The following is a 23609-nucleotide window of genomic DNA, read 5'->3' as shown; positions in this document are numbered from 1 at the left end:
TCCGATGAGTTTCTCCCATTCTTCCTTTTCCTTTTCTTCTCCCTCTTGGGAGGATCGCTCGTCATATGCTGGCTCTTCTTCCGAGCCTGGGTTGTCTTCACCCATATTTTCTTCCCCTTAGAAGGGGTCATGAGGCTTGGCATGTTCGAACGTTGTAAGTACGCTTCTCTGAGCTTTGCAAATGCATAACAGGGGGTCATTAGAGGTCTTCCTCTTGCGGGTCTGGTTACTTCCCTTCGAGCCTCTAGCCAAGGAGTCTTTGGGCATGCTGTCTTTCTGTACAGTGCTTTCTCGGGGCTGTTGTAGCATGGACTCTAGAGTCTCCAGTCTCTCCTGTAAGGGTTTCATCCCTTGAGCCACAGCGTCTACCACCAAGCTCCCCAGCACTTCTCTAAAGCTGGAGGCAAGGACCAGGGATTGCTCCACCTCGCTCCAATTCTTGTTGATTTATTGCAAGGGATCTTTAACCTGTTTTTAAGTTTAAGACTCTGGAATTGTGACATGTAGAGGTTGAGAGCACGGCATCCCTCACAGTGTGCTTGGGGTTGCTCACTGCGCTTGTGCGAAATATGCTACATCATTTATGCCCCATCTCTTTAAAAATTCAATAGCTGGCACTTTTGTTTTAAACATTATTCAGGGCCACTGGCCACTTATCATCTTGAAACTCAACGTAAATGCATAGCCCCGCGTTGCAGAATGAAAACATAGCACAGTGTTACAACACATGCTTCGACCATCAAATATGGTTTATTTTAAGTTTATTCATTGCTCACGAAAAGTAAAATGTGTCTTTTTAACGCCAGGTTAGTGTGAACTGAAAGATCTATGTGCTTTCCTCACAGCGATTTCCTCGAAGCCCATTTGCATTATGTTTTACCACAGTTTACCGCAAAGAAATGCAGGGGGAGATCCCCCAGCCTCTCCATCCCCACCTCCCCCGCCTTTTTAAATACCTAAACCCAAACCTCATCTATATTTTGCAGTAAAATACGTCCGAGTAAATGGGCTGCGAACAAACTGGCCTGCAAGACAATGGGGTATTTCCAAACTGAAATGATCAGTTCATAGCACAGCTAGCTACCTTTTTTTAGGTGAGGCTGCTCCTGAATGGTGAAAGACAGCACACCACTTTATGAACAGTCTGTTAGAGGGGGAGATGGGAACAGAGCATGCTGAAACCAAAACCTTTTATTTTTATCCTGTCGACTGCACTAATCTCTTCTGATTCATATTTAGTCGCTGGGAAGACTAAGAGCTGCCATTTCTGTGGTGCTGCAGGGATGACACATTGAAAAGGGGATCATCTTAAATAGAAAAGCATTGTTTGTGGAAAAATGGACGAGAGCTATTATACGTTTACACAAACAAAACGTTCAATGTAGTCTAAACTTGACCCTGGATTTGGTGGCTTATTATTTAGCACATTTAGAAGTTTTCCTTTTAAAAAAGACAATAGGTCGCTATTAAAATAATCTTATAGTCTGTGCCAGTTTTGCCCACTGATGCCCTTTCTATGAGCATCCACATGTTTAACCCTTTGTCAGGACACGTTTGATGGCTAGCCCCCTTTTGCTGAAGCATTTTTAGTTTTGCCCTGCATATGCTGCAGCAATCTACGGTAACACATATAGGGCCCGATTCATGGAATAGTGTGGAGAGATCCCGCAATGCCCGCACGCCTAGAACAACTCATTTATGGAATTGTTCACGCAATGTAAACTTATATGCAAGTTGCGGCCAGAACGCCCCCGACATGTCCCCACGCAATGCAAAAACAGCCAGAAACAGCTACCTTTGTAAGCTCCCCGGGTGCGAATACATGCTCCCTTACAACAGTGCATGGGGTCCCTCGCAAACACGCCTGCATCTCAAGGACCCTGCGAGGGGTCCCCTGTAACTGTTAACAGCACCCCATCCTGCGTACGATTTTTCGTGACTTAGGTAAAACTCAGAAAACCTACGTGCGAACCCCAGTAAACCATTCCTGCACCTCACTACACTGCGTACGTGCACCCTTATGTTAGATCGGAACCCCGGCTGCGTGCATGCACCCCTTAATCCGACACCGATCTCACCTCTGCACAGTGAATCCTATGCGCAAGTTTCTGTATGCCTGCCTTCGGGTGGCGGATAGAATGAGGGCTTTTTGTGGCCAATTCCCTGCCAAGAGGGTGTGCGGTTGGATCCATGAATAAGTATCATTCTATGCAATAGTGGGCATGTGATGGACTAACTGTCGCCCGTTCCTCGTAACGGCCACATTTTCCCTTGTTCTTCCTCATTTACAAGTTCCACCCCTTCCCTGCCCACTGTGCAACCCACGCTCTGCGTGGTGTCTCGCGCAAGGCACTCGGCCGCTCGCACGAAGTCCCCGCAAAGTACAAAAAAGTGCTGCACAGTCGATTCCATGAATCGACAAACAGGATTTTGCATGCAGTTTGGCATGCAAAGTCCCTATTTACCTCGCAAACAATTCCATGAATTGGGCCCATAGTTAGTATCTCTGTACAGATGGATGTTTAAAGAGAGCAGTAAGGTGTAGCCAACAAACCCAAGTTTCTGTTTATTTCCCCTACCTGTGCTGTGGCCACCTCTGGAAGAATTCACTTCTGTATTGTCCATCCCCTTTCCTTTCCTTCAACCCTTATGAGTGTGTGCATGTAGAAATGCACGGGATTTAAAGAGTGTGAGTGTAGGTGGGAAGCAATGGGGCACTGTATATAGAGGAGGCACACAGTATCTAAGGCAGGGGGCAAGGGTAGCAGAGGCAGCTGGAATGGGTAGCGGGAGAAGGGGAGGAGGAGAGCTCATCAGGTGGAAAAGGAGAGTTGAGTAGAGTGATCAGTGACTGACAAGATGTTCTTTAAACAGTAAGGACAGACTCTCTGTCCTTTCTAAGAAGAGAGCCTATATCCAAGCCTGCGTCTCGGCGGCCTCTAACAACTTGGCCAAACTTTTCAAATTCTGCATGGAGCTAGCCAATCCTTCTGCAGTTTCCACCTCTCCTGTTAGATCCCAGGCCCTTTGCACGGCTTTGGCATCTCATTTCATCTCTAAAACATAAGACATCATGCCCACTCTCTCCTCTTTCTCTACTTCCTCTTCCCCTCCCTCTACCATTCCTGGCCTCTCTCCTGCCATATCTCCTCTTCCTTTCTCCTCCTTCTCCCTGTTCACTCCTGACAATGTTTCTAGCCAAGTCCAATCTATGAAAGTCTTGTCTAAGCAGGTGTTCCCCTGCTCCTACAGAACCATTAAGGGCCACATCGACACCCTTGCTCCAGCCTCGGGCGATTTCTGCAAACACTCTTTTGCCACTCAAGCATTCCCTTGTGCACCCCATCCTTAAGAAGCCCTCTGTCGATCCTTCCTCTCTGGCAAACTATTGCCTGATCCCCATCACTCCTTTCCTGGGCAAACTCCTGGAAAAGCCATCCATCCCCCAGCTTATTTGACATACTGAATCTGTTGGTTGTCTCCATGACCACCAGTCTGGGTTCAGAGCAGCCAGAAGCATGGGAACTGATTTACTGAATACCCATGAAGACTTGCTCTCTAATCTAGATTCTAACCTTCCTTCTGTACTCATTCTCCTTGATCTATCCTCTGCTTTTGACACAGTCAATCACGCTATCGTGCTCAATCGTCTCTGTGACAACCTGGGTATCTCTGGTGAGGTCCTAGCCTGGTTGACTTCTTTTCCCTCAGATCAACCCTCCCAGGTACAACTTGGTTCTTTCCTCTCTTCTGTCTCGCTCTCTACATGTGGTGTTCCGAAGGAGTCTAACCTCTCTCCCAGGCTCTTTAACCATTACCTGGCACCTCTGGCCCACCACATCACCACTTTCTGTTCTAACTTTCAGTGTAATGCAGATGACACCCAGCTCTCTTTCAGGCTCCCCTCAACCTCTAATGCTCCTTCTCTGTCTTCCTTTTCTCACCTTCCCCCAGAAGCTCACTGTGTCCAGGGGACTAGTCCTCTCTAGGCTGGACTACTGCAACAGCCTCTTTCGAAATGTGCCTACTCTTCTCCCTTTACAACTAATCCATAACAGGACTGCAAGACTTGTCCTTTGCCTCAAGCCCAGGGATCGTATCTCTCCAGCCCTGAAATCTCTGCACTGGCTCCCTGTGGCTGCAAGGATCAAGTTCAAGAGCCAATGCATTACCCACAAGGCTTTCTGGGGCCGGGGACCACACTACATCTAACAATCTCTTCCTAAGCACCTTCTCTCTCAAGCCCTCCGCTCATCCACCTCTAACTCTCTGTGGGTCAGACGCTTCGCCAGGCAGAAAGTGGGGGGTAGATCTCTGTCCTCGGCTGGTGCCTCCCTCTGGGACAGCCTCCCTGCATCTCTCAAACTTCAGCAGGACCACCTAAGGTTCCGGAAGAAGCTTAATATCTTTCTTTTCGCTTCTGCTTTCTCTCTCACTCTGTCTTGCTGATATCCCTGTCTGCTGCGTATGCTAGTAACCTGGCCACCTTCTGAATTTACGGGACCAGGCTCCTGGAGGACCAGTTGCTCTTGCACTGCCTCCTGGCATCCCAACCGTTTAGGGACTGCATCTGCAACCCTACAGTCCCCTGACTCTCTGCACCTATGAGCCACCTCCCTGGCAGCACTCACAAGTTCTTTTGCACTCTCCCCTCCCTGTCCCATCTGGGACTTCTCCCCTACTCCCACACTTGCGTGATCTGAATGACACATGGCCTTGTAAGATCATTGTTTTGTCCTCCTTCTGTCTTCCCTTACTTGTCTTGCCGTGCCTAGAAACACTTGTGTACAGGTGCGTTATAAAAGACTTATCCTATCATATGGTATTCAGGTCCTTCCCACGTGTAGGTGAAAGGGGCAGTTTATTTCTGCATTGGCAACTTGTTCCAGAGACATGGTGCATATCAGGAACAGGCCCCTTTCCTAGATGTTTTCCTCTTATGGATTAATTAATTTATTTTCAATTTTTAGAAAGAGCTAATATGTCACAGGTGTATCAAAGCACTTGCAGTTGTTTATTGCCAATCTGGCGATTTAGTATAGCATCTGATGATGCACATCCTCTAGAGATGGGGAGCTTCAGGCCAAGTAGGATGCTATTTTGCTTGTGCGTGCTTTAAAAATTAATTAGCTGCCACTTCCATTTTGAACTGTATTGAGTGACAATGGCCACTTAGTTAAGAAGATACATATCATTTTGAAACTCCACTTAAATGCGCAGACCTGTGTGGCCGTCTTGAACATAATGGGGTTCATTTTCGATTTTCCCGTAATTTGCCGGTGTGGAGCAATTACAAGTAGACTAACACGTAGGCGTCTCCACGATGTCAAATTGTGGTCCTTTACACATTGGAGTGCAAATGAGCAGGGCAAAAGGCGGTGTGCATGGCAGGCAGCATTTAATTGTAATTGTAAATTTTGCCTGATATGAATGCATGGCAGGCAGTGTTTTACTATAATTGTAAACTCCTTGCGCAGGCAGCATTTACAGTGGATCCCTATGGAATCTACCTGGGCAGTGGCAGAGAGTAAGGGAGGCAGCAGAACCATAATTTACATTCCGCCCATCCTCTCTCCCATACAAATTGATTAAAATGGGGTCTGACGTTAATGGAAGGAATGTGGAAAGGTGCCTTGTATGAGGGATGCACTGATGTTTAGAAGTGGTGTGAGTGTTTAACCATTGATGGCATTCACAACAGGAGACGGTAAAATGTCTTTATAGGTGGTGGGTTTGAGAACTGCAAGAGTGTTGGTCAGGTGTGCTGGAGCGATTTTACTGACAATCCTGATATACTGCAAGCTGGTCTGCAGGCTGGTATGGGTGGGATGTCTGTTGTGTGTTTGGATCTATCAGTGTGTTGCCCTATCCTGTTTATCTTTTTCATGAATAGATTGTTGATGCTGTTGCATTTGGCAAAGGATTGTGGCATTGCAGTGTTCGGTAGAGTGATGATGCAGTACTTCAAAGCTTAAAGGATTACTCTGCTCTTGTTGGATGGTTTCCTGAATGTTGCAGTGTAGCACTTTGCTTTAGCTGTAGTGATAATTGTTCTGCACATTGAACAAAGGGTTAGCAATGTGATAAGGTCTTCTAATTGGTGGCATTTACTCCAGAACATGTCTGGCCTTTGGATGGGGTGCTTTCTGTTGACGAGTTCCTGTGTGTACCAAGATGTGGAGGGTTCTGTTTGTTCCGGGTGATGCATAGCTGTTAGTGTCCTCAGTTAGGGTGTGGTTAAGTGCACTCGACTGAATGGTGAGACGTGGAGGCCCAGGTGATGAGGTATCCTTTATTTGCATCTATGGGGAAGTTCTTGAAGGAGTGGTGGAGTGTCTTGGTTGGCCTTGGTTTGCCCTGTGGTAGTGCAGCAAATGTATGGGTGTGTGTTATGTCCAGTCCAAGGGAGGGGAGGGGGCATTTGGTGGCATGAGAGGTAAGGAATATCAGGTTGAGTGTTTTGCCTTTGCCTTAGTTTGGTCCTGTGATGAGTTGCTTGATATCCATGGTGTTGAGCAGTTCAAAAAGAGTGTCACCAGTGTTGTTGCTGACTTGGCTTCTGTTTAGGTTGGGGTCTTGGAGCTGTTCGTTGCATTGTTCACAGATGCTGTATTGATGAGGTCTGATTTTATCAAGGAAGGCCTTGTTTGTTCAGCGGGATGAATAAATCAGATGGAAAGTGGCAGTCTGAGTTCAAGAGATCAGGAAGTGGCAGGTGAAGAGATAATAGGATTTGGGGGTGGTGCTGTCCTGGAGAGTGCATGTCCATGAGGGCTTGTGGATTAGTGGAAACCCTCTATCAATATTTTCTTTTGAGGTCCTGTGTTGGACGATGTAGCCTTTGGAGATTAAGACAACCAGGATGTGAATGGAGATGGGGATGAGCTATGTCTCTGTGATAAAGAGTGCATCTAGGTTGTGAGTGACTAGTCAGCAGTGCCTGCTCCATGTAGAACTGCAGAGTGCAGACCTTATTCTTCCTATAGCACTATCTGCCCCCTACCATCCACTGCATTGTCTGCACTTCATTCTGCCATATGCAGGACTGTCTTGTGTATCCTGAGCAATTCTGCTCCTCGGGAACTGGGAGGAGCCACTGTGCCACCCAACCCCCACACAGTGAAGCTGGATCCATGGCTGCTTAAACTGTATACTTGTTCCTGGGACATGAACTGCTACTTCCTCTAGGTGGGCTCATGAGTCCTTAGATAGAGTCTTCACTGCTACCTGATGTTATATACAGGCTGATTCGTAGTTCTTTGTCTACTGCTTAAGTTCACTCCACTGGCCAGCTATCTACTTGATGGATTAAATGGCTAATTACTTTCTGCACTGGAATCAATGGAAGGCTCATCCAGTGATGGATCCACTCACTAGTAGCTCTCCCTCCACATTACATTCACTGCCCTGCTCACACCAATCTGCATCCACACCATACTACAGGCCACTTTAAATCCTTCTGCCCCCATGCAGACTGCTTTTTGTTTTTGAGTCATTCTATCATTGTTTTGTGCAACATTAAAATTTGGGACACAAAATGGAAAAATGATCCATAATACAAACGTATTTTTATATGTAAACTCAGTACTTAGTTACTTTGTATCAACATGTATTGTTGCACCATGGTTTTAAGTGATGATGTGGACAACAAAGAGTGCACACAGCAAAGCATTTTACTACTTCATTTAGAAAAGCTATCCATATTTGCCAAGGCCTAAGAACGATATACAAAGGTGACTTTCAGTGATCTTTGGACAAGCCAGTAGCTCCCTTCAGTCTGTATTTTGCATTTCTATTTAAGGTCTGGTTTGCATATGATCTGGTATGTATCCTATAGATGGAAGTGGCACCACCCTGTTGCATTGACGAAAGTCCACCCAAGGTGTTACATCCCTAAGGGGGAAAGGAATGTATCACAGATAGTTACCAAAAGAGTAGGAAGATAGGAATGCCAGAAGGAAGAGGGAGAGAGAAAGATGGGTGGATGATATTCAGGTTTGATAATGAGCTATGGTTCTCCGGGACTGAATCCCAGAATGGTAAAAAAAAAATTGATCCCAAGCCAGGGCCTTGCTTGGGCTCCCAGAACGGATTTGCCTCTTTGCTTAAAGGCAAAGAAATGATGAGTGGCAATACTACCCCAGTTCTGTAGATGTCACTACGAATCCATGTTTACAATTAACCATTCAGTTTCGTACATAGAGAACACGTTGCTTTTTAAAACAGAGTATCATTTTAAATTCTTAACTTTAGAGTGATTGAATAAAATTAATGTATGCATAAGAATCATGTATTTCTTTAAAAGGAATGGATAGAATGCAACCTGACTAATTCTATTTTCATTTGATTTACATTTTCTATTTGAATATTTTTAATGTGGTCAATTTTTCCACTAAGTAATGCTACCATAATTAGTATGACTTTCTAAATAGATGTTGCTCCCTTTCATGCCAGTTATTAAAAATCATCTGCTTCTGGACTACATTAGTCACAGAGATCATGTGCGGATGAGCCTTTAATCACCTTAGCCCAAACAGGCCCAGCACTTAAGAAGTGAATGCACGTTTGTAAGCAAAGCAAGTTTATTGTACAATCGTCCGGGAAGCAGCTAGATGACTATTGAGCTGAACTAACCCAAGCCTCACTGAACCACATAAATTGACTTATTATATACAATTTTTCAACAGTTAAAACCCTTCCATATATTTATTTACAATATACCCCACACATGTGATTGGACAAAACCTTTTCAAATAAATCCCCATATTTCTCCAAAACCTACATTCACATTGGTATCTGTTATGTTAACTATCATCTCCAGCTCATGTGTAGATCGTGGTAGGTCATGACATCATCAAACAGGTAAACATCTGTGTGCAAACATAATTCATTACTAGTAACAACTGCCCTTAGCCCTTTAACCTTAAGCCTAATTGCACATGGTTCACACAGATACTTCAAGCGATATGAAGAAGGCTGAGTAAACAGCTTCTCTTTGAATACGTGATAGCTATCTCATCCGCCTGTGTTACTGCCGCCATTGAAACATTTGAATTTATACGAAAACCATTCCAATCACGAACAGCCTCCAGTTCCACTCTGAGAAAACAATTGAGTATTGGACACCAATAACTCGGGAGCCACAAAACCATAAACCTTGTCCTGCTCAATGGCTGATCATCTACTTGGTTATTCATTGATTCTCCGACAACCCCAAAGCCTGCAGAACTCAATTTTCTCAGCCTCCTGAAATTCACTGCACAAACAGCTCGCTGCAGAATCTGAATGAATTTATAAAAACCCACTACATACAGATTTCTAAATCCCCTTTATATGTTTTCTCAGTATGTATCAAAATAGATGGGGTCCGGTTAAATGCCTCTTTTTCTACTAAAAATAGTTAACGTTCAAAACACAGCACCTCATAGAGACACAGTTTCTCTGTGCATTCGCCCTTCATTAACTCATCCCTATTCTTCAACTTCTCATCTTGGTCTGAATAAACCTTTTGGGTTTCAAACAATCATTTAATATATTTAAATACCTTTTTTCCTAGTTTTAGTATCAAAATTATGTGTAAAAACATATTTGATATCACATTTGTCAAAAATACACCAAATACAGAAGACAGTGTGTAAAACCTGAAAGCATATTTTTTGACACTCAGATAAAGTGTGACTTTTACAACAAATGCTAAAGTGGTGGAGTTAGTCCTACAGTGCCATACTTTCACCAAAACAGTTTACCAATGTTAAGGCACAATCTTCAAACTTTGAAGCACACAATACACTGGTCTGGATTATCCAATATTTCAGTTCAGAATTTTTGTCTGGTCGTCTTTTATCTTGTATATACTTTTAAGACTTATCATAGCCAAACCACAGAACTGGGACCGTAGGGCAACCCAGTCTAGGTTTTTGCCTTCTCAGACCATGAGGTTTTTCTGAAATATACTGTGTTTCCTCCATACAATATGTCAACACTTGTGTGTTTTGGCCTTTACATCATAGATCTGCTCGTGTTAGACAGAGCACTCCTCATTCATTTTGAATAGGCCTTCATCAGGACAAATCAATAAAAAGCCCCAGACAAGGGTTTCACAGGCCTTCTCTTTTTCACTGTTCAGTTCCTATAAAACAAAATCGTTCAATTCAATCAATCCTTAATCCCATTTTTAAAAATCAAATACACAACAAACAAATTATTCACACATTCACGCCACGGTTCGGATTAAAAGACATACATGAGACCTTTTCAATTCAATCCCTTTCTACTGCATTCCATGCTGTTGTGACAGAGAGTATTTTTTTCACTCTCCTCCTGACCTCCATAGACGGCTGTCTTTCTGTTCTAAAACAGTAACACACACTGACTCACACCTTTTAGTCCTAAATGCAAGCTCATTTTGTAGGACAGACCTTGGGGTGAAAGTAATTTCTGAACCCACTTACTTGGCCTGGGCCTTCCGTCTCGCCCTTCCTGTCTTTTATTTTTCCTTCTATGTCCTTTACTGCTTTAATGTTCCCTTCTGGGTCTTCTAACACAAGACAAGGTTCTGTATACAAACAAAATGCATGTGCTTCAATATAACATCTATCTTCCTGTTTGTTCAAACAGACTGCACTGGACTCATCACTGCAATTCCTATGTTGAGACCTCTAAACAACTTTGTTCCTTGTGCACAATATGAGTTGCTACATTACACTAATGTTTTAATTTAGTCATCACCATTACTTTCTTTGTACCGGCTCACAGGCAGGACATGTCACGGCATCTGCCTATAACATGCCACACCAGTGTGAGTGCCTGGTTTAACCTCATGGTCCTCCCTCACGTACCTTACGCCTTGCGGTAAGCACTCATGGGGTCCAAGGAGCGTCAGCAAATTACTCAATCATTGTCTTAACTGTAGCAGTAGAGAATTCCCTCTAGGGGCAATCTAAGTGGTTTCTTTCTAATGCCCAACCTCGTTCTCATCACCCCAAAAGGTGGCTTTGACAAGCACTGGTAAAAGTGTAGGATTAATTTCTTGTGGTTCCATCTGTTTTTACATGAAAAAGAACAATGATCTTAATTTCATTCTTGTGTGTTTATCTTATTCTCCTACCTGCATCAACTGGATGTCAGTATGTATACATGTTTAATAAATACTATCTTTCCTTTACAATGGGTTTTTAGGACAGGCCCCCTTTCTCGCATGCATATTATAAAAACTTCTCATTGACTGCCTTTGGGCACCCCACAGCACATTATGTCTGAATCAAATTTATATTTAATTTTGTAGTTTGAGCATTGTATCTTTCTACATTCATGTAATCTAATACGTATCAACTTTAACCAAAACATAACAGTAAAGTGATATATCCCATTCATAAATAGCTACTCTGGATGCATATGAAATGGCAACATTTCACCCTGTTCGCCGTGGCCCCAGTCACAAATATGGTGCACACAACAAAAACCCTTCTTGATTATGGGGACCTTTCCTGACAACCCCAACATTCCCCCTTAAATTAATACTTTAACACAACATAATCATCTTCTTGCGGAACAACCCTACAATCACCTTTCATAACTGTCCCAATATGGGCATACTCCTCCGCTGAAGAAACCCAAATCGTCCTCCCACCATTTCCACAATCTACCCATTGCTCCACACAATCATCACAACTTGTTGGCGGACACAAAACAGTTTTAGTCAGAGTACCCATGTGAGAAGAAATGGTAGTGGTTCTAGCTTTGGACAGGGTCACAGTCATCAAAGCAGCTGCTTTCAGTACCTGAGCAGAACAACATCATAGGAGCATTTGACAAGAACAAAAAATAATAAGGAAAAAGAAAAAAATAGGTAAAAGGATCTTTACGGTGAGTCTCATCCAAGATGGTACCTAGGAGAAAAGGGAGTCTAACCACAAAACATTTGTAATTCCTGCCTCATTTTCCATGATCACTCTAAGTTTATGTAAGGCAGCCATAGTTTGTGACAGAGTACCATTCTCTGGGTCATTGGGTGGCACAAATGTGAAACAAGTACTCCCAATATTATGGCACACACCCCCTCCATAGCTGTCAGGAGGTTGAGTATCTAACAGTTTTGCAAAGTCATGAGTCTCATGGCCTAGAGGTCATACTTAATGGCACTAAACACTGATTTCAATCAATTGATAAACAGGAGAAGTTCATACCTGGACCCACTTGGCATTTACTGCAGCTAGGACGCCGGGTGCAAGAAGAGAAGCAAAAAATGCTTCTGTATGACTAAACAGCCGGTATTGTTCAGGAATGTCCATTAAGTCTTTTGATGAGGCAGCTGAATGGTAGCTACAGCCTTTGGTTTGTATCAATAGTTCCTGCTTCCAGTCATCAAACAAAGTCATTGGTTTGTCCATATGTGGGGATGAAGGAGACTCAAGTGGTATAGGGGATAAAATGGGCACCGATGCAGCTTTGGTCATTGGACAGTCCAGGACCAGGTGCTACTCAGGTATGAGGACTGGCACATGGAGTGTATAGAGACTGCACACAGCTTGCCAGGCTGGAGGCAACTGTTTATAGTGAAGAAATCCACACATCCAAAAAATGTCCAGAGGGTCAGCCATATCTCCAGTTAGATCAGTGATGGGAAGCGTGCAGCTGCAGTTCCCATTTGGGTCAACCGGCACATTCCCATAGCCCTTAAAACACAGAGAAAATGGGAATGCATCTGTATCTTAACAGGTTTAACTGGATATTTGAAACATGTCAGATGCTGCAAATAATGTTGCCACACATTCCCACATTCTTGTTTATTCATGCCACCCCTTCATCAGAAAATACCCTCATTCCTCCAGCTCTGCAACTCTTCACCCACTGCTCCCATCTATTTTTAGAAAAAAAGCTGCTTCTCAACTCAATTGGGCTCTTTGTGTGCACTGAACATGTTTTGTCTCTTTGCATTCTGCAACTGAATAATCTTCATCGATTGGCAAAACAGATACTGCAATTGATTTCCATTTAAATTGCCCTCAGACCTTGCACAATGCTAGTTGCACTAGGCATTGTGCGTCTGCAACCTCTACTTCATTTGAGATAATCACTCTAGGAAAACCAGAGCAGATGTAGAAATATCCCACTAATCTCTCTCATCCAACCTTCCACATATGGCTGTAGCATACATTGTCTACTGTGAAACCATGTGCATCTATTGTGGGATCTATTTCATCATCCCCATTATCCAAGAAATCAACGTCAACACTTATTTTTGCTCTTGACAATGGGTCTTCATATTCTATAAACCTAGATAAATGTGATGCTTCTACATTTACATTTGTTGCCATCCTCAAACATGACAAGTGAACTACAAAAACTATATAAATAGTAATTTTAACATACATTATAAATTGGAAGGGTTCCTCTTTTTCTAAACAGACAAATTCAAGTCCCAGATCTTCATTCACACACCCCCTTTTTCACAGGAATGAACAGCGGATCCTTAGGGCATACTTAACTTTGTGCCTGCTCCTGCACCAGTGGAGGGGTGCTGGTATGCCATCGGATATCGCTAAGGTGGATCCAATTCTTGTTGCCCTCCACCTTCACAGCAGTCGGAGTCATGTAAATAACACAGTGCAGCCCATGGAAATGCTGTTCATTTCAATGGTGTACAACTATCTGAATGAAGATCCAGTCTCCTGGGAATATCTGTGGCTTGCATTGATCATCGGTTTCCTTGCTGTTTTCTCCTTTAGTCTGTTGGTGAGAAGACACAACCTATGAAGATATAATCTTGACACTTTTGGTTGAAGCCCTAAGGTACTCCCCAAACTCCGCCCCTAGTACCTCTGTGGTCTTGTGCGTGTCTGATGTAGTTTGTGCAGGTGAAAGAGGTGCGTGTAGTCTATGCCCCATCACGATCTTGTGGGGGCACAAATGGGGGAAGACAATGGTACCAGTACTTTTTCAACTCATTGAAGACTTTTGCTAACTGGGCCTTAAGGATCTCATTTAGTCTCTCCACAATTCCATTGGCCTGTTGGTGGTATACCGAGCACAACATGTGCTTGATTCCCAGAAGTGAAGGAATTTCTGTGAACAAGGCATAATTAAGTGGGTTCCTTTGTCGGATTTTAAGACCTAAAAAATTCCCCACTGTGGAAAAATCTCCCTCACCAGTAACCTTGCTGCAGACTTAGCATCAGGATGTACGCAGGGACCAAACTCAAGCCAAGACTACCCTTATTGACCTCATGGTGTTTCCAGAATTGAATTCTTTGCAAACTATAAAGTTCCCTAAAAATCTACTTAACTGTTCCCGGAGGTTTGGTTTAAACTATTCTTCCTGGAGCTCTGCTGCAATTTGTCATCAAGAAGTGTGTGACGACTAATGTAGTTGCTCTGGAGCTTAAAGAAACAGCTCTATGGGCATTACTACCTTCCCATCAATTCCTGTCTCCACAGCAAATCCGTGGATGAGAGGACACATCCTCTCTTTCTACAAAGCTCCTGCTCTTCTCTAGGGGCTTTTCCTTGTAGCTCTATAATATGAAGCACCAGGACTGCAGTGTTTGGGGCTGGCAACTGTACCTGCTGGGACACAGTTTCTATTTTCTGGGAATCTGTAAAAGGTAAGAACAGTGCTTCCTTTACCAACTTGTCTGCGGCATTGTTTTCAAGGGCTATTGGATTAGCATGGTGAGACATTTAACTTAACCTACCTCTGCGGACAAAGTTAATGCTTCAATTAGTCTGGCTAGGAGCACAGCATGCTGGCCAAGGGTCCCGTCATATCTCCCATACCCTCTTCTCTGCCACCTTGATATCCCCGAATGCACAGTGGAAGTGACATACACAGAGTCCAAATAAATAGTGACTGCCTTACCCTTACTCATCTCAAGCACCTCTAAAAGTGTCAACAGTACCTGGACTTAAGCAGAGTAATGGAAGACAACGGTTTCATCAATCTAACCCGGTATTCCCCATCCACAAATCCCACAACAGCTGAACCTGTATGCCACTCAACAGTATCCTGATTGATTGGCAAAGACTCATTAACAAAAGGTACCTAACCTCCCTCCAAGCCATCCTCTTTGACATTCATCCTCTCTTCCCATCATAAGTGGTACAATAATGAACAATATCATTAGGCTGCCCTTGCTCGGCTACAAATGTTGCAACATTGGCTTGGTGATACTGCAGGGGATATATTGATGCATTTGACAGAATTACTTTGTACCCCAAAACTCTTTGGGTCATTACTCATCAGGGTCAACTTGGAATTTTCTAAGATAGTGAAGACTGCATGCTCTTCTTACAGTGTCACCAAGCAACCCATAGTAATGGTTGAAAACATTTGAATCACAAAAACTGCTGCTGTTAAAGCTTGCTCACAAGGGGACTGCCCCTGCATAACTGGGTCCAGGAGTCCGCTTTAGTATGCTAAATGTTTGTGGCCTAGCAATGTTTGCTTTGTCAGTCATCACCTGTCCATTCGAATGAGAAAACAAATAGAAGGGTTTCTTATAATTTGAGGTAACCAAAACCAGGGCAGCATTGATTGCCGCTTTGAGTTCTTGATTTAGTTGGCATTTCGTCAGGCCACTCAATATGACCTTTCACCTTCTGCACTTCCTTAAGCCCCTGCAGTAAGGGCCTCATGTAACTAGAGTAATCAAAGATCGACAATCTACAATAGTTACAGAGCCCCACAAACTGCTCCTTTTGTTTCACTGTGACTGGCTGAGGTGTATTCTGAACTGCAGTAGCTCTCTCTGGCATTACCTTCCTTCCTGGGTGATATTACTTATCCCAAATATACTACCTCTGTCTGGCAGTAATGCAATTTTTCTTGGTCCACTTTGCAGGGTGAGAAGCGTTATTGAGTCTCCTCAACACTGCGCCTTTGAAGTGCTACAAACTAACACATCATCCACATACTGAATTATGGTACTGGACACATGTAAATTCCCCAAGCCTATTTGAAACACCCTCTTAAAGTCTCTTAGAGATTCACATTACCCATGGGGCTACCTCGTGTGCTCAAATCTCTGACCACAATACGTAAACACAGTGAGGTACTGAGAATCGGGGTGTAAGGGCACAGAGAATAATTCATTTTTTAAATCAATCACCATGAAGTGGATCGACCCAGTGGGGATTTTACAGAGAATGGAGGCAGGATTCCGCACCACTGGAAATTCACCTCAACAATATTATTAAGGGGGCACTAATCCTGGACCATCCTCCAACTTGACCCCTTTGCTTTTTCCACAGGATAGATCGCTGTGTTGCATGGGGGCACAGAAGGTTGTATTATGCCTTGCTTCAACAATGCCATAATGGTCTCATAAATCCCCTTCTTTGTCCGCTTCTCTAGACATGGGGTACTGCTTAACTCAGGGTAAAATCACACCAGGTTTCAATTATATTCGCACTGCTCCGACTCTCTTTAGCATCCCCACATAATAAGAATTGTTGGTCCACAAATGGTCTGGCACCTTTTCCAAATCATCCATCCGATATGGTGATGTATTTTTAATGATGAGCATGGTCTGTGGTATTTCCTTTGCTCTATCACTATCTGGCAAGACACCCCAATAAAAAAAAAAATCTCTCATGTGTCTTTGGTGTCTTCGAAAAATTGCTCATCGGACACGCCCATTAGTCATAAGGTCGGATCGATGCACAGAACTGTGTGCCACTTTCTACCTTCCTCATCTGTGCCTGAGAACCACACTGTCATTCCTGATCACTAGTGCCTCTGAGAGAATTGTAATAATGGGGCCTCATGCTACTTCCTGTGGCACACAGGCCATAACAAGAACTCAATTGGTACCCGAAATGTCTGATTTCTGATCCCAGGAACCCAACTGAACAAAACCATTAACCCATAAAGAAACAAAGTAAATGTGCAGGTACCCCCTTATTGCACTGTCGCTACAATATGCATGCAAATGTGCTGCTTCCCTTACTGATACCAACCTGAGGTTGAACATACCATACCTTTCTCTGTGAAAGCAATTGACATCTGCAGCTTGCTTAGGAGGTCTCTTCCCAAAAGATTCACCGGGGTGTCTGTGAACTACAACAAAATGGCAGATACATTTTGCTTACCTGTCTTAATCATATTCAATATAAGTAACTGACAGGCTAGCCCTAGAGAATCCCTGTCTTTCCATCTTTTTGTCTGACAAGGGGAACTCACCTTCCTTAATACAAGTTTTTATAGCCCCTGTGTCAAGCATGAATGATAATGTTTGGTCACCTACCTGCACACCTATCCGGGGTTCCTCTTCTGTATCGGTGGTAATGGACAGGACTGGGATGTCCTACTCCTGATACATATTCGCACCAGGGAGCAAAAAAGGACTCCCTCCAAAAACACTACCTCCGGTGTAATGATGAACCGTACCTTGGAATAAAGGATTTTTCTCCCATGTCTGTACCAGTGCTTGTGTTTGCATGGTCGGTGGGATCCCATAGGTCTGTGCAGCCCCAATTGCTGGGTTCTGTTCAACCCATGCCTGCTGTGATTGCACAGAGCCTGGGGCATATGGCAGGGTCAGTGATTGCATCTGATGAGGTCCCACATTAAAATACTCTAACCTGTCTCGACAATCCTGTGACATGTGTCCCAACCTCCTGCATGACAAACACTGAATCCCATAAGATCCTCCATAGTTGTTTCCCATTGGCCCATTGAACCGGGGACCCATTCCTCCTAACCTGCCAAATTACCCACTTCTGTGTGGAAATCCACCTGTACCCCTCGAAAACCCTCTCATCTGTCTTGGACCGGGAGCATACCCGGCCAACCACCCCTGTGTCATACCTGATTCACCCTGTCCTGTTGTCCCAATTGCCTCTGCTGTCCCTCCATAGAGTTCATAATTATTGCCCCTTCCAAAAAACATCTTCACCAATTTCTTCTGAACAAGCTTAACCTCTGCCTTTTGTGCCTGTTCTATACCCTCCTTTACTTTTTCTGGTCTTCTTTTACAAAAATGCACAATATGTCCTGGAATTTCTGGTCAGCTCTTGGCCTCAATCCCTCCCACTTTATCTAGATCATGTTGAACTTCTTTGGAAAGTCCCTTTAGCATGTGGCAATAAATCACTGCACCCTTGGCCCATATTTATAGTGTACCTGCCCTCTACATCTCCTGAATTAACTGTATGTGTGAGGCAGGACCATCATCCAATGTAATTGTTTTGGATAGAATTGAAGTTGTATCCGGCGTATTGGGATACATAATCTGCAAGGCCCCCCATACCTGCACCCTGCAATTATTAAAAGCTGCTCCATTGTGGGCATTGTTATCCAACTGAACTCCCTGATAACCTGATCTCCTCCAAAGACCATCTGACCACTCCCCCATTAAGGCATTGAATAAACTCTTCATGTCCCCTATGGCCAACATGACACCGGCACTGTATCTCTAATGCATAAATCCACTTCCCCGCTCCTGTAGTGAGAGAAGGGTGTGTCTTCATCAAGTTATTCTGCACCATGTGTGACCACATGACATAATGCACCTTCACCAGACCCTTCTGGAGCAATGGAAACTAAGTTATATTCGCTTTCACTGGGGCTTCCCCATCTCTCCTTTGCTACTTGCTATGGGCATGCAGGGTCCCGTAGTGCGTCCTATGATCCCATGCTGCACTCTGTCACTACTACTGGAGCAGGAGGTAGGGTGGCTAAACCCTGCTCTCCCTGCTCGACATCCAATTCCCATTCCTTTTCATCTTCTTCTTTTGTAGTCCATCTCCTGACGCGTCTACATACACAGATGCATACTCAGCACTAACATAGGGTGCCATCTCCCATCCTCCCTGCTCAAACCCTTTACCTGTGGAAGTATGCCTCTTCTTCATATCAAGCTTGACTGCTTTGATAACCGATGATTTATCTGACCTAACAAGAACCTGTCAATGCCTTTACCTTCCTTCTTCTACATCCCTTACCTGTCTTCTCCCTTCTTCCTGCTCTTCATCTCTGTGCCGCTGTAGCAGTACTACCTCTTTCTCCGCTGGCCTCAATGCCTCTTTTATGATTTCCTGCTCTTGTGTCTCTACCGCTCTTTGCAGCTTATCCTCTATCCTAGCAGGTAAAGACCTAACCTCCTCCTCCTGCATTTTTAATGCTTCAGCTGCTATTCTAGCCTCCAGCCTCACTCTCTCTCATTCTTTCACCATTCATCTATCTGCTAACCTAGCAGTAGTAGGAGCTGTTCCCTTTCTGCTGTCCATTCTCAGTCTTTCTGTAGCCCTAACCATTGAATGAGTTGCCCTTCCACTTTCCTAGCTATCCCACCTCATAGGCATTGCAGCTGATGGTGGCATCATTTGTGTCTTTCTTGCAACCACTGGAGTGCCCGCTTGGGAAAATGGAGGTTCGAACTCAGGTTCTGTATACTCCTCTGCGGGTGACAAAGGATATCACCCATATGGGAGCTGTGCGCAAGGAATTCCTGCACCCTCCTTTTTTGTCCCCTCCTCTGAGATTTTGACACTATGTTCCTTCACGCCTTTTTTATACATCCTCCAGAGCTCTTAGGTATTTAAACCTTTCTCTAATTTCAAATCCTTGTGCCTCGTAGTTAAAAAAGTATGCAGGTGCTCCAGTATCCGTGTATCATCGGTTCCCTCAATAGGCCAAGAATTGAGCATTTTACCCTTACTTTCCCACAACCATTACCTATGGTACTTTAGAATATTTGCCTTATGGCCAAGAAGCACCTGCCACAAATGATTCAAATGAGTATCCATACTCCAACCCAACTTATCCAAAAAGAGATTTCACAAAAAGAACACCAAAGCTGATCCCGCGGCACAAAATCTCCACCCAAAGAACCCCCCTTTTTCCACTTCACGGTTTCTTAATGGTCCCCAGAAATCACTCACCTCACTCGCTTTCCCCGTCATCACCCTGCTTAGCTAATCCTTTTAATTATACTTCTCACTCTTGCACAGCATCTTATCAACAAACACTTGTCGGGCAATATCTCAGAGATATCTCCTTCACTCAAGCACAGAAGGAGAGTAATGCTTTTCACTACAACACTGCTGCTCTCGCTCTCCTTCTCTACTACAAAACTCTCTTTACCTGACTACAGGAAGTTTCCCTTTACTGCTGCGACTAACCAAGAAAAGTGAGGCTAGGGCTCCACTCACACAGCCAATATGGAATGAAGAATGCCAACGGTATATTTCCGGAAGGTATCTACAGTTTGACTTATCATAAGATGACACCCTACCTCTAGGTGAGGGCTCCAGCCAACCAGACAAAAAATGAAAGGGTATCAAGACAAACCTCACAATGGGTGTGCTGGGTAAGATACCAACTCAAACCTCTAAAATAACAAACTAGGTAAAGAATAAATACGAAGGATTTACAACATGAAATTATCATTCCTTCAAAGCACTCACTCTTTCGATCCCCGTAACCTCGACTAACTTGACACATGTACTCCAAGTCTACCCTTACCAAACCCCTTAAATAAAAAAACCCTCTTTTACCGCTATTTCCCCTCTTGCTTTACCCCTGAAAAGTGCACTCGCGTGAACCCAAAGCGCTCCAATGTGGTGCTGCATGAAGTCGCCCTGCACAGTTGGGCCATGGTACCACCCCTCCAGGGAACAAATGGGCCTTTAACCAGTATGGTGCCCAAAAAACATTCTTTTTCACTGTGCACAGTAGACTGATCTCCATAGTGAGGTGCTGCAGCTAAGTTGTGCGGACAGCAGATCCCCACCATCTCGGAAAGCCTGGGGCTCACCCAGGGACACCAAATGTGCAGATCAGCCTTTAATCACTGTAACCCAAACAGGCCCACCACGTAAGAAGTGAGTGCACGTTTGTATGGAAAGCTAATTTATCGTGCAATCGTCCAGGGAGCAGTTGGATGATTCTATTGAGCCAAACTAACCCATGTCTCTATATACTACATAAGTTGACACATTATATACAATGTTGCAACTGTTAAAACACTCCCATATATTTTATTACAATCCACCCCACATGTGATTGGACAAACCCTTTTCAAAGAAATCCCATCTTTCTCCAATTCCTACATTCTCATTGGTAGCTCTATCTTAACGACCATCTTCAGCTCATGTGTAAAACACACCTTTTAGGATTTGTCCCTAGTAGGTCATGACATCATCAAACAGTTAAACATTTGTATGCAAACATAATTCATTACTAGTAACAACTGGCCTGAACCCTTTAACCTTAACCCTAATTGGACATGGTTCTCATAGATACTTCAAACTGTACGAAGAAGGCTGAGTAAATAGGTTCTCTTTGAACTAGCGATAGCTATCTCACCCCCCCCCGTTTTACTAACACCATTGAGAAGTTCTAATTTATATGACTACCATTCCAATCATGCATGGCCTCCAGTTCCACTCTGAGAAAGCAATTGAGTACCAGATGACATGGCCTCTGGTGTCATTTCACCCCACATTTATTGCTGATCAAACAGATGTTCAGATCCCTCTGCAGGACTTCAATGCACTGAACGAGATTAAACTGTTCCCTTTGACACCACTAAACCGGAAACCTTGCCGTGCTCAACAGTTTATCATCTATTTGGCTACTCATTGGTTTTGCAACAACCCCCAAGCCTCCAGAACTAGACTTTCATAGCCTTCTGAAATTCACTGCACACACTGATGGCTGCAGAGTCTGAATTAATTTATAAAAACCCACTACACACAGATTTATAAATCTTCTTTATATTTTTTCTCAGTGTGTATGCATGTATAATAAATGCTATCTTTCTTTTACAATTCAGGACAGGCCTCTTTTCTGATTGTAGACACATTTATTTTTTTTAATGGACAGACTGGTCAATGATGAGGTCTGTGGCTTAGAAGAGGGCAGTTTCTTATTAGTGACAAATGGGTTTCCTCGTCAGTGGTGGGCAATACTGCACATTCCCACCCATAGACCTCCTCCTTGCATTCTGGATTGAGAGCCCCTAAATAGCTTGAGGGCATAGAATAGTAAAAGTGATCCCTGCACCCTTTAGAAATCTGTTTGGTTTCTCTTTCCACAGGCTTAAAAGTAGTAGCACACAAACAAACTATTAACTGAAAACAAACATAGTGACTTGTCTGGTAATCCGCCTAAAAATCGAATGCCAAAACAATGAGGATGAAAATAGCGACTTTTATTAGTTGTATTTTTCGATGTGTTTGCAACTTTTTAACAATAAATAGATGGAGGGTTGAGTTAGGGTTATTTTGATCTTCGTTAATTTATTTTCGTTATTTTGTTCTCCCCAACCCATGACATGGAAGCCTTGAGGCTGGAGGTCTCCATGTCATGGGGTGGGGGGAGCCCTATGACTTCAAAAATAAATGGTTTTGAAGTAGTAGGGCTACCCTCCACCCCATGACATGAAGGGCGCCAGATCCTCTGCAGATGACGGGGACAAGCATTCCTGGCTGCTGCAGGCAGCTGAAGTCCTCTTTCCCTGGACCATTTATTTTCTTTAAATTTGTGTACATGCATGTACATGTGTGTGTATATATATATATATATATATATATATAAATATGTAGTATTGCATATATATATATATATATATATATATATATATATATAGTATTGCAATGTGCATGAATGTGTGAGTGAATGGTGAAAGGGTGCACACTTAAATGTATGGGTAAAAGGGTGTGTGTGTGTATGGTGAAATGGTGCACACTTAAATGCATGCGTGGCTATCTGGGTGTGCCTGTATGGTGAATGAGTGCACACTTAAATGCATGGGTGGCTGGGTGGGCGTGTGTGTGTATGGTGTGTGCTTGTGCTAACCCTCCAAATGTTGGGAAAGTTTCTAACTTCACGAGCGGTGTGGGAGGGGCAAAGTATTTGTGTGGGGGCATCTAACTTCTTTACACATTCTAATGAGACTATTCTAGTGCATCTTCAATGTAACAAGCAGTTAACTATCTCCTTTAAGTCTGAAAGCACCAATGTATGGATTTATAGAATGAGCGGCCTCCTGTCGCCTCTCTTCCCTTCCAATCACTCCCCTGGCATGTGTCCTGTTCTGTCCTGCAACGACTCTGTAGGTAAGCCATGTTGAGTCAAAGTAGCCCAACATTTCGGGGGGTGGGAGGTGGGGGGGCTGAAGCCCAGTCTGATCAATGGTGTTCCATCACTGCTTGTGTTTAATGCCATGATTACTGATTGGTAGTCTTTCCTACTCCTAGCCCTATTCTTCCTCGTCACAGTACTTGTGTATGAGGCATGTAGCCTCATACACAAGCACTGGGATGAGGTAATGGGACGTTCAGGTAATGCTTGCTTAGTTACCTGTAATCTTCATTGCTCCTAGTCCCACTCTTCCGCAAGGTGCCTCATATGTAAGCACTGGGACGAGGAAGAGGGTCGCAGAAGTAATTCTGGGACAAGGAGCTGATTTTGGGGGTTGGGGAAGGGATGGGAGGGAGTAGGGATGTGTGGTGGGATTGGGATTGTGCAATAAATAGTAAGGGCCATCCATGTCTAGGCTAAGCAGGGATGATATGTGGCATTCATGGCTAGAGAGGCATTTTGGTGCAGCCAGTTTAGTCATTTCTTAGTTTGGCTTGACATTTTTCTTAACTGGACATCTCTG

The sequence above is a fragment of the Ambystoma mexicanum genome, chromosome 6q, assembly GCF_040938575.1.
Source record: "Ambystoma mexicanum isolate Mex_15411 chromosome 6q, UKY_AmexF1_1, whole genome shotgun sequence".
In the NCBI taxonomy this organism is placed as follows: Eukaryota; Metazoa; Chordata; class Amphibia; order Caudata; family Ambystomatidae; genus Ambystoma; species Ambystoma mexicanum.
The sequence above is the reverse complement of the archived record's forward strand: the minus strand, read 5'-3'. Positions refer to the sequence as shown.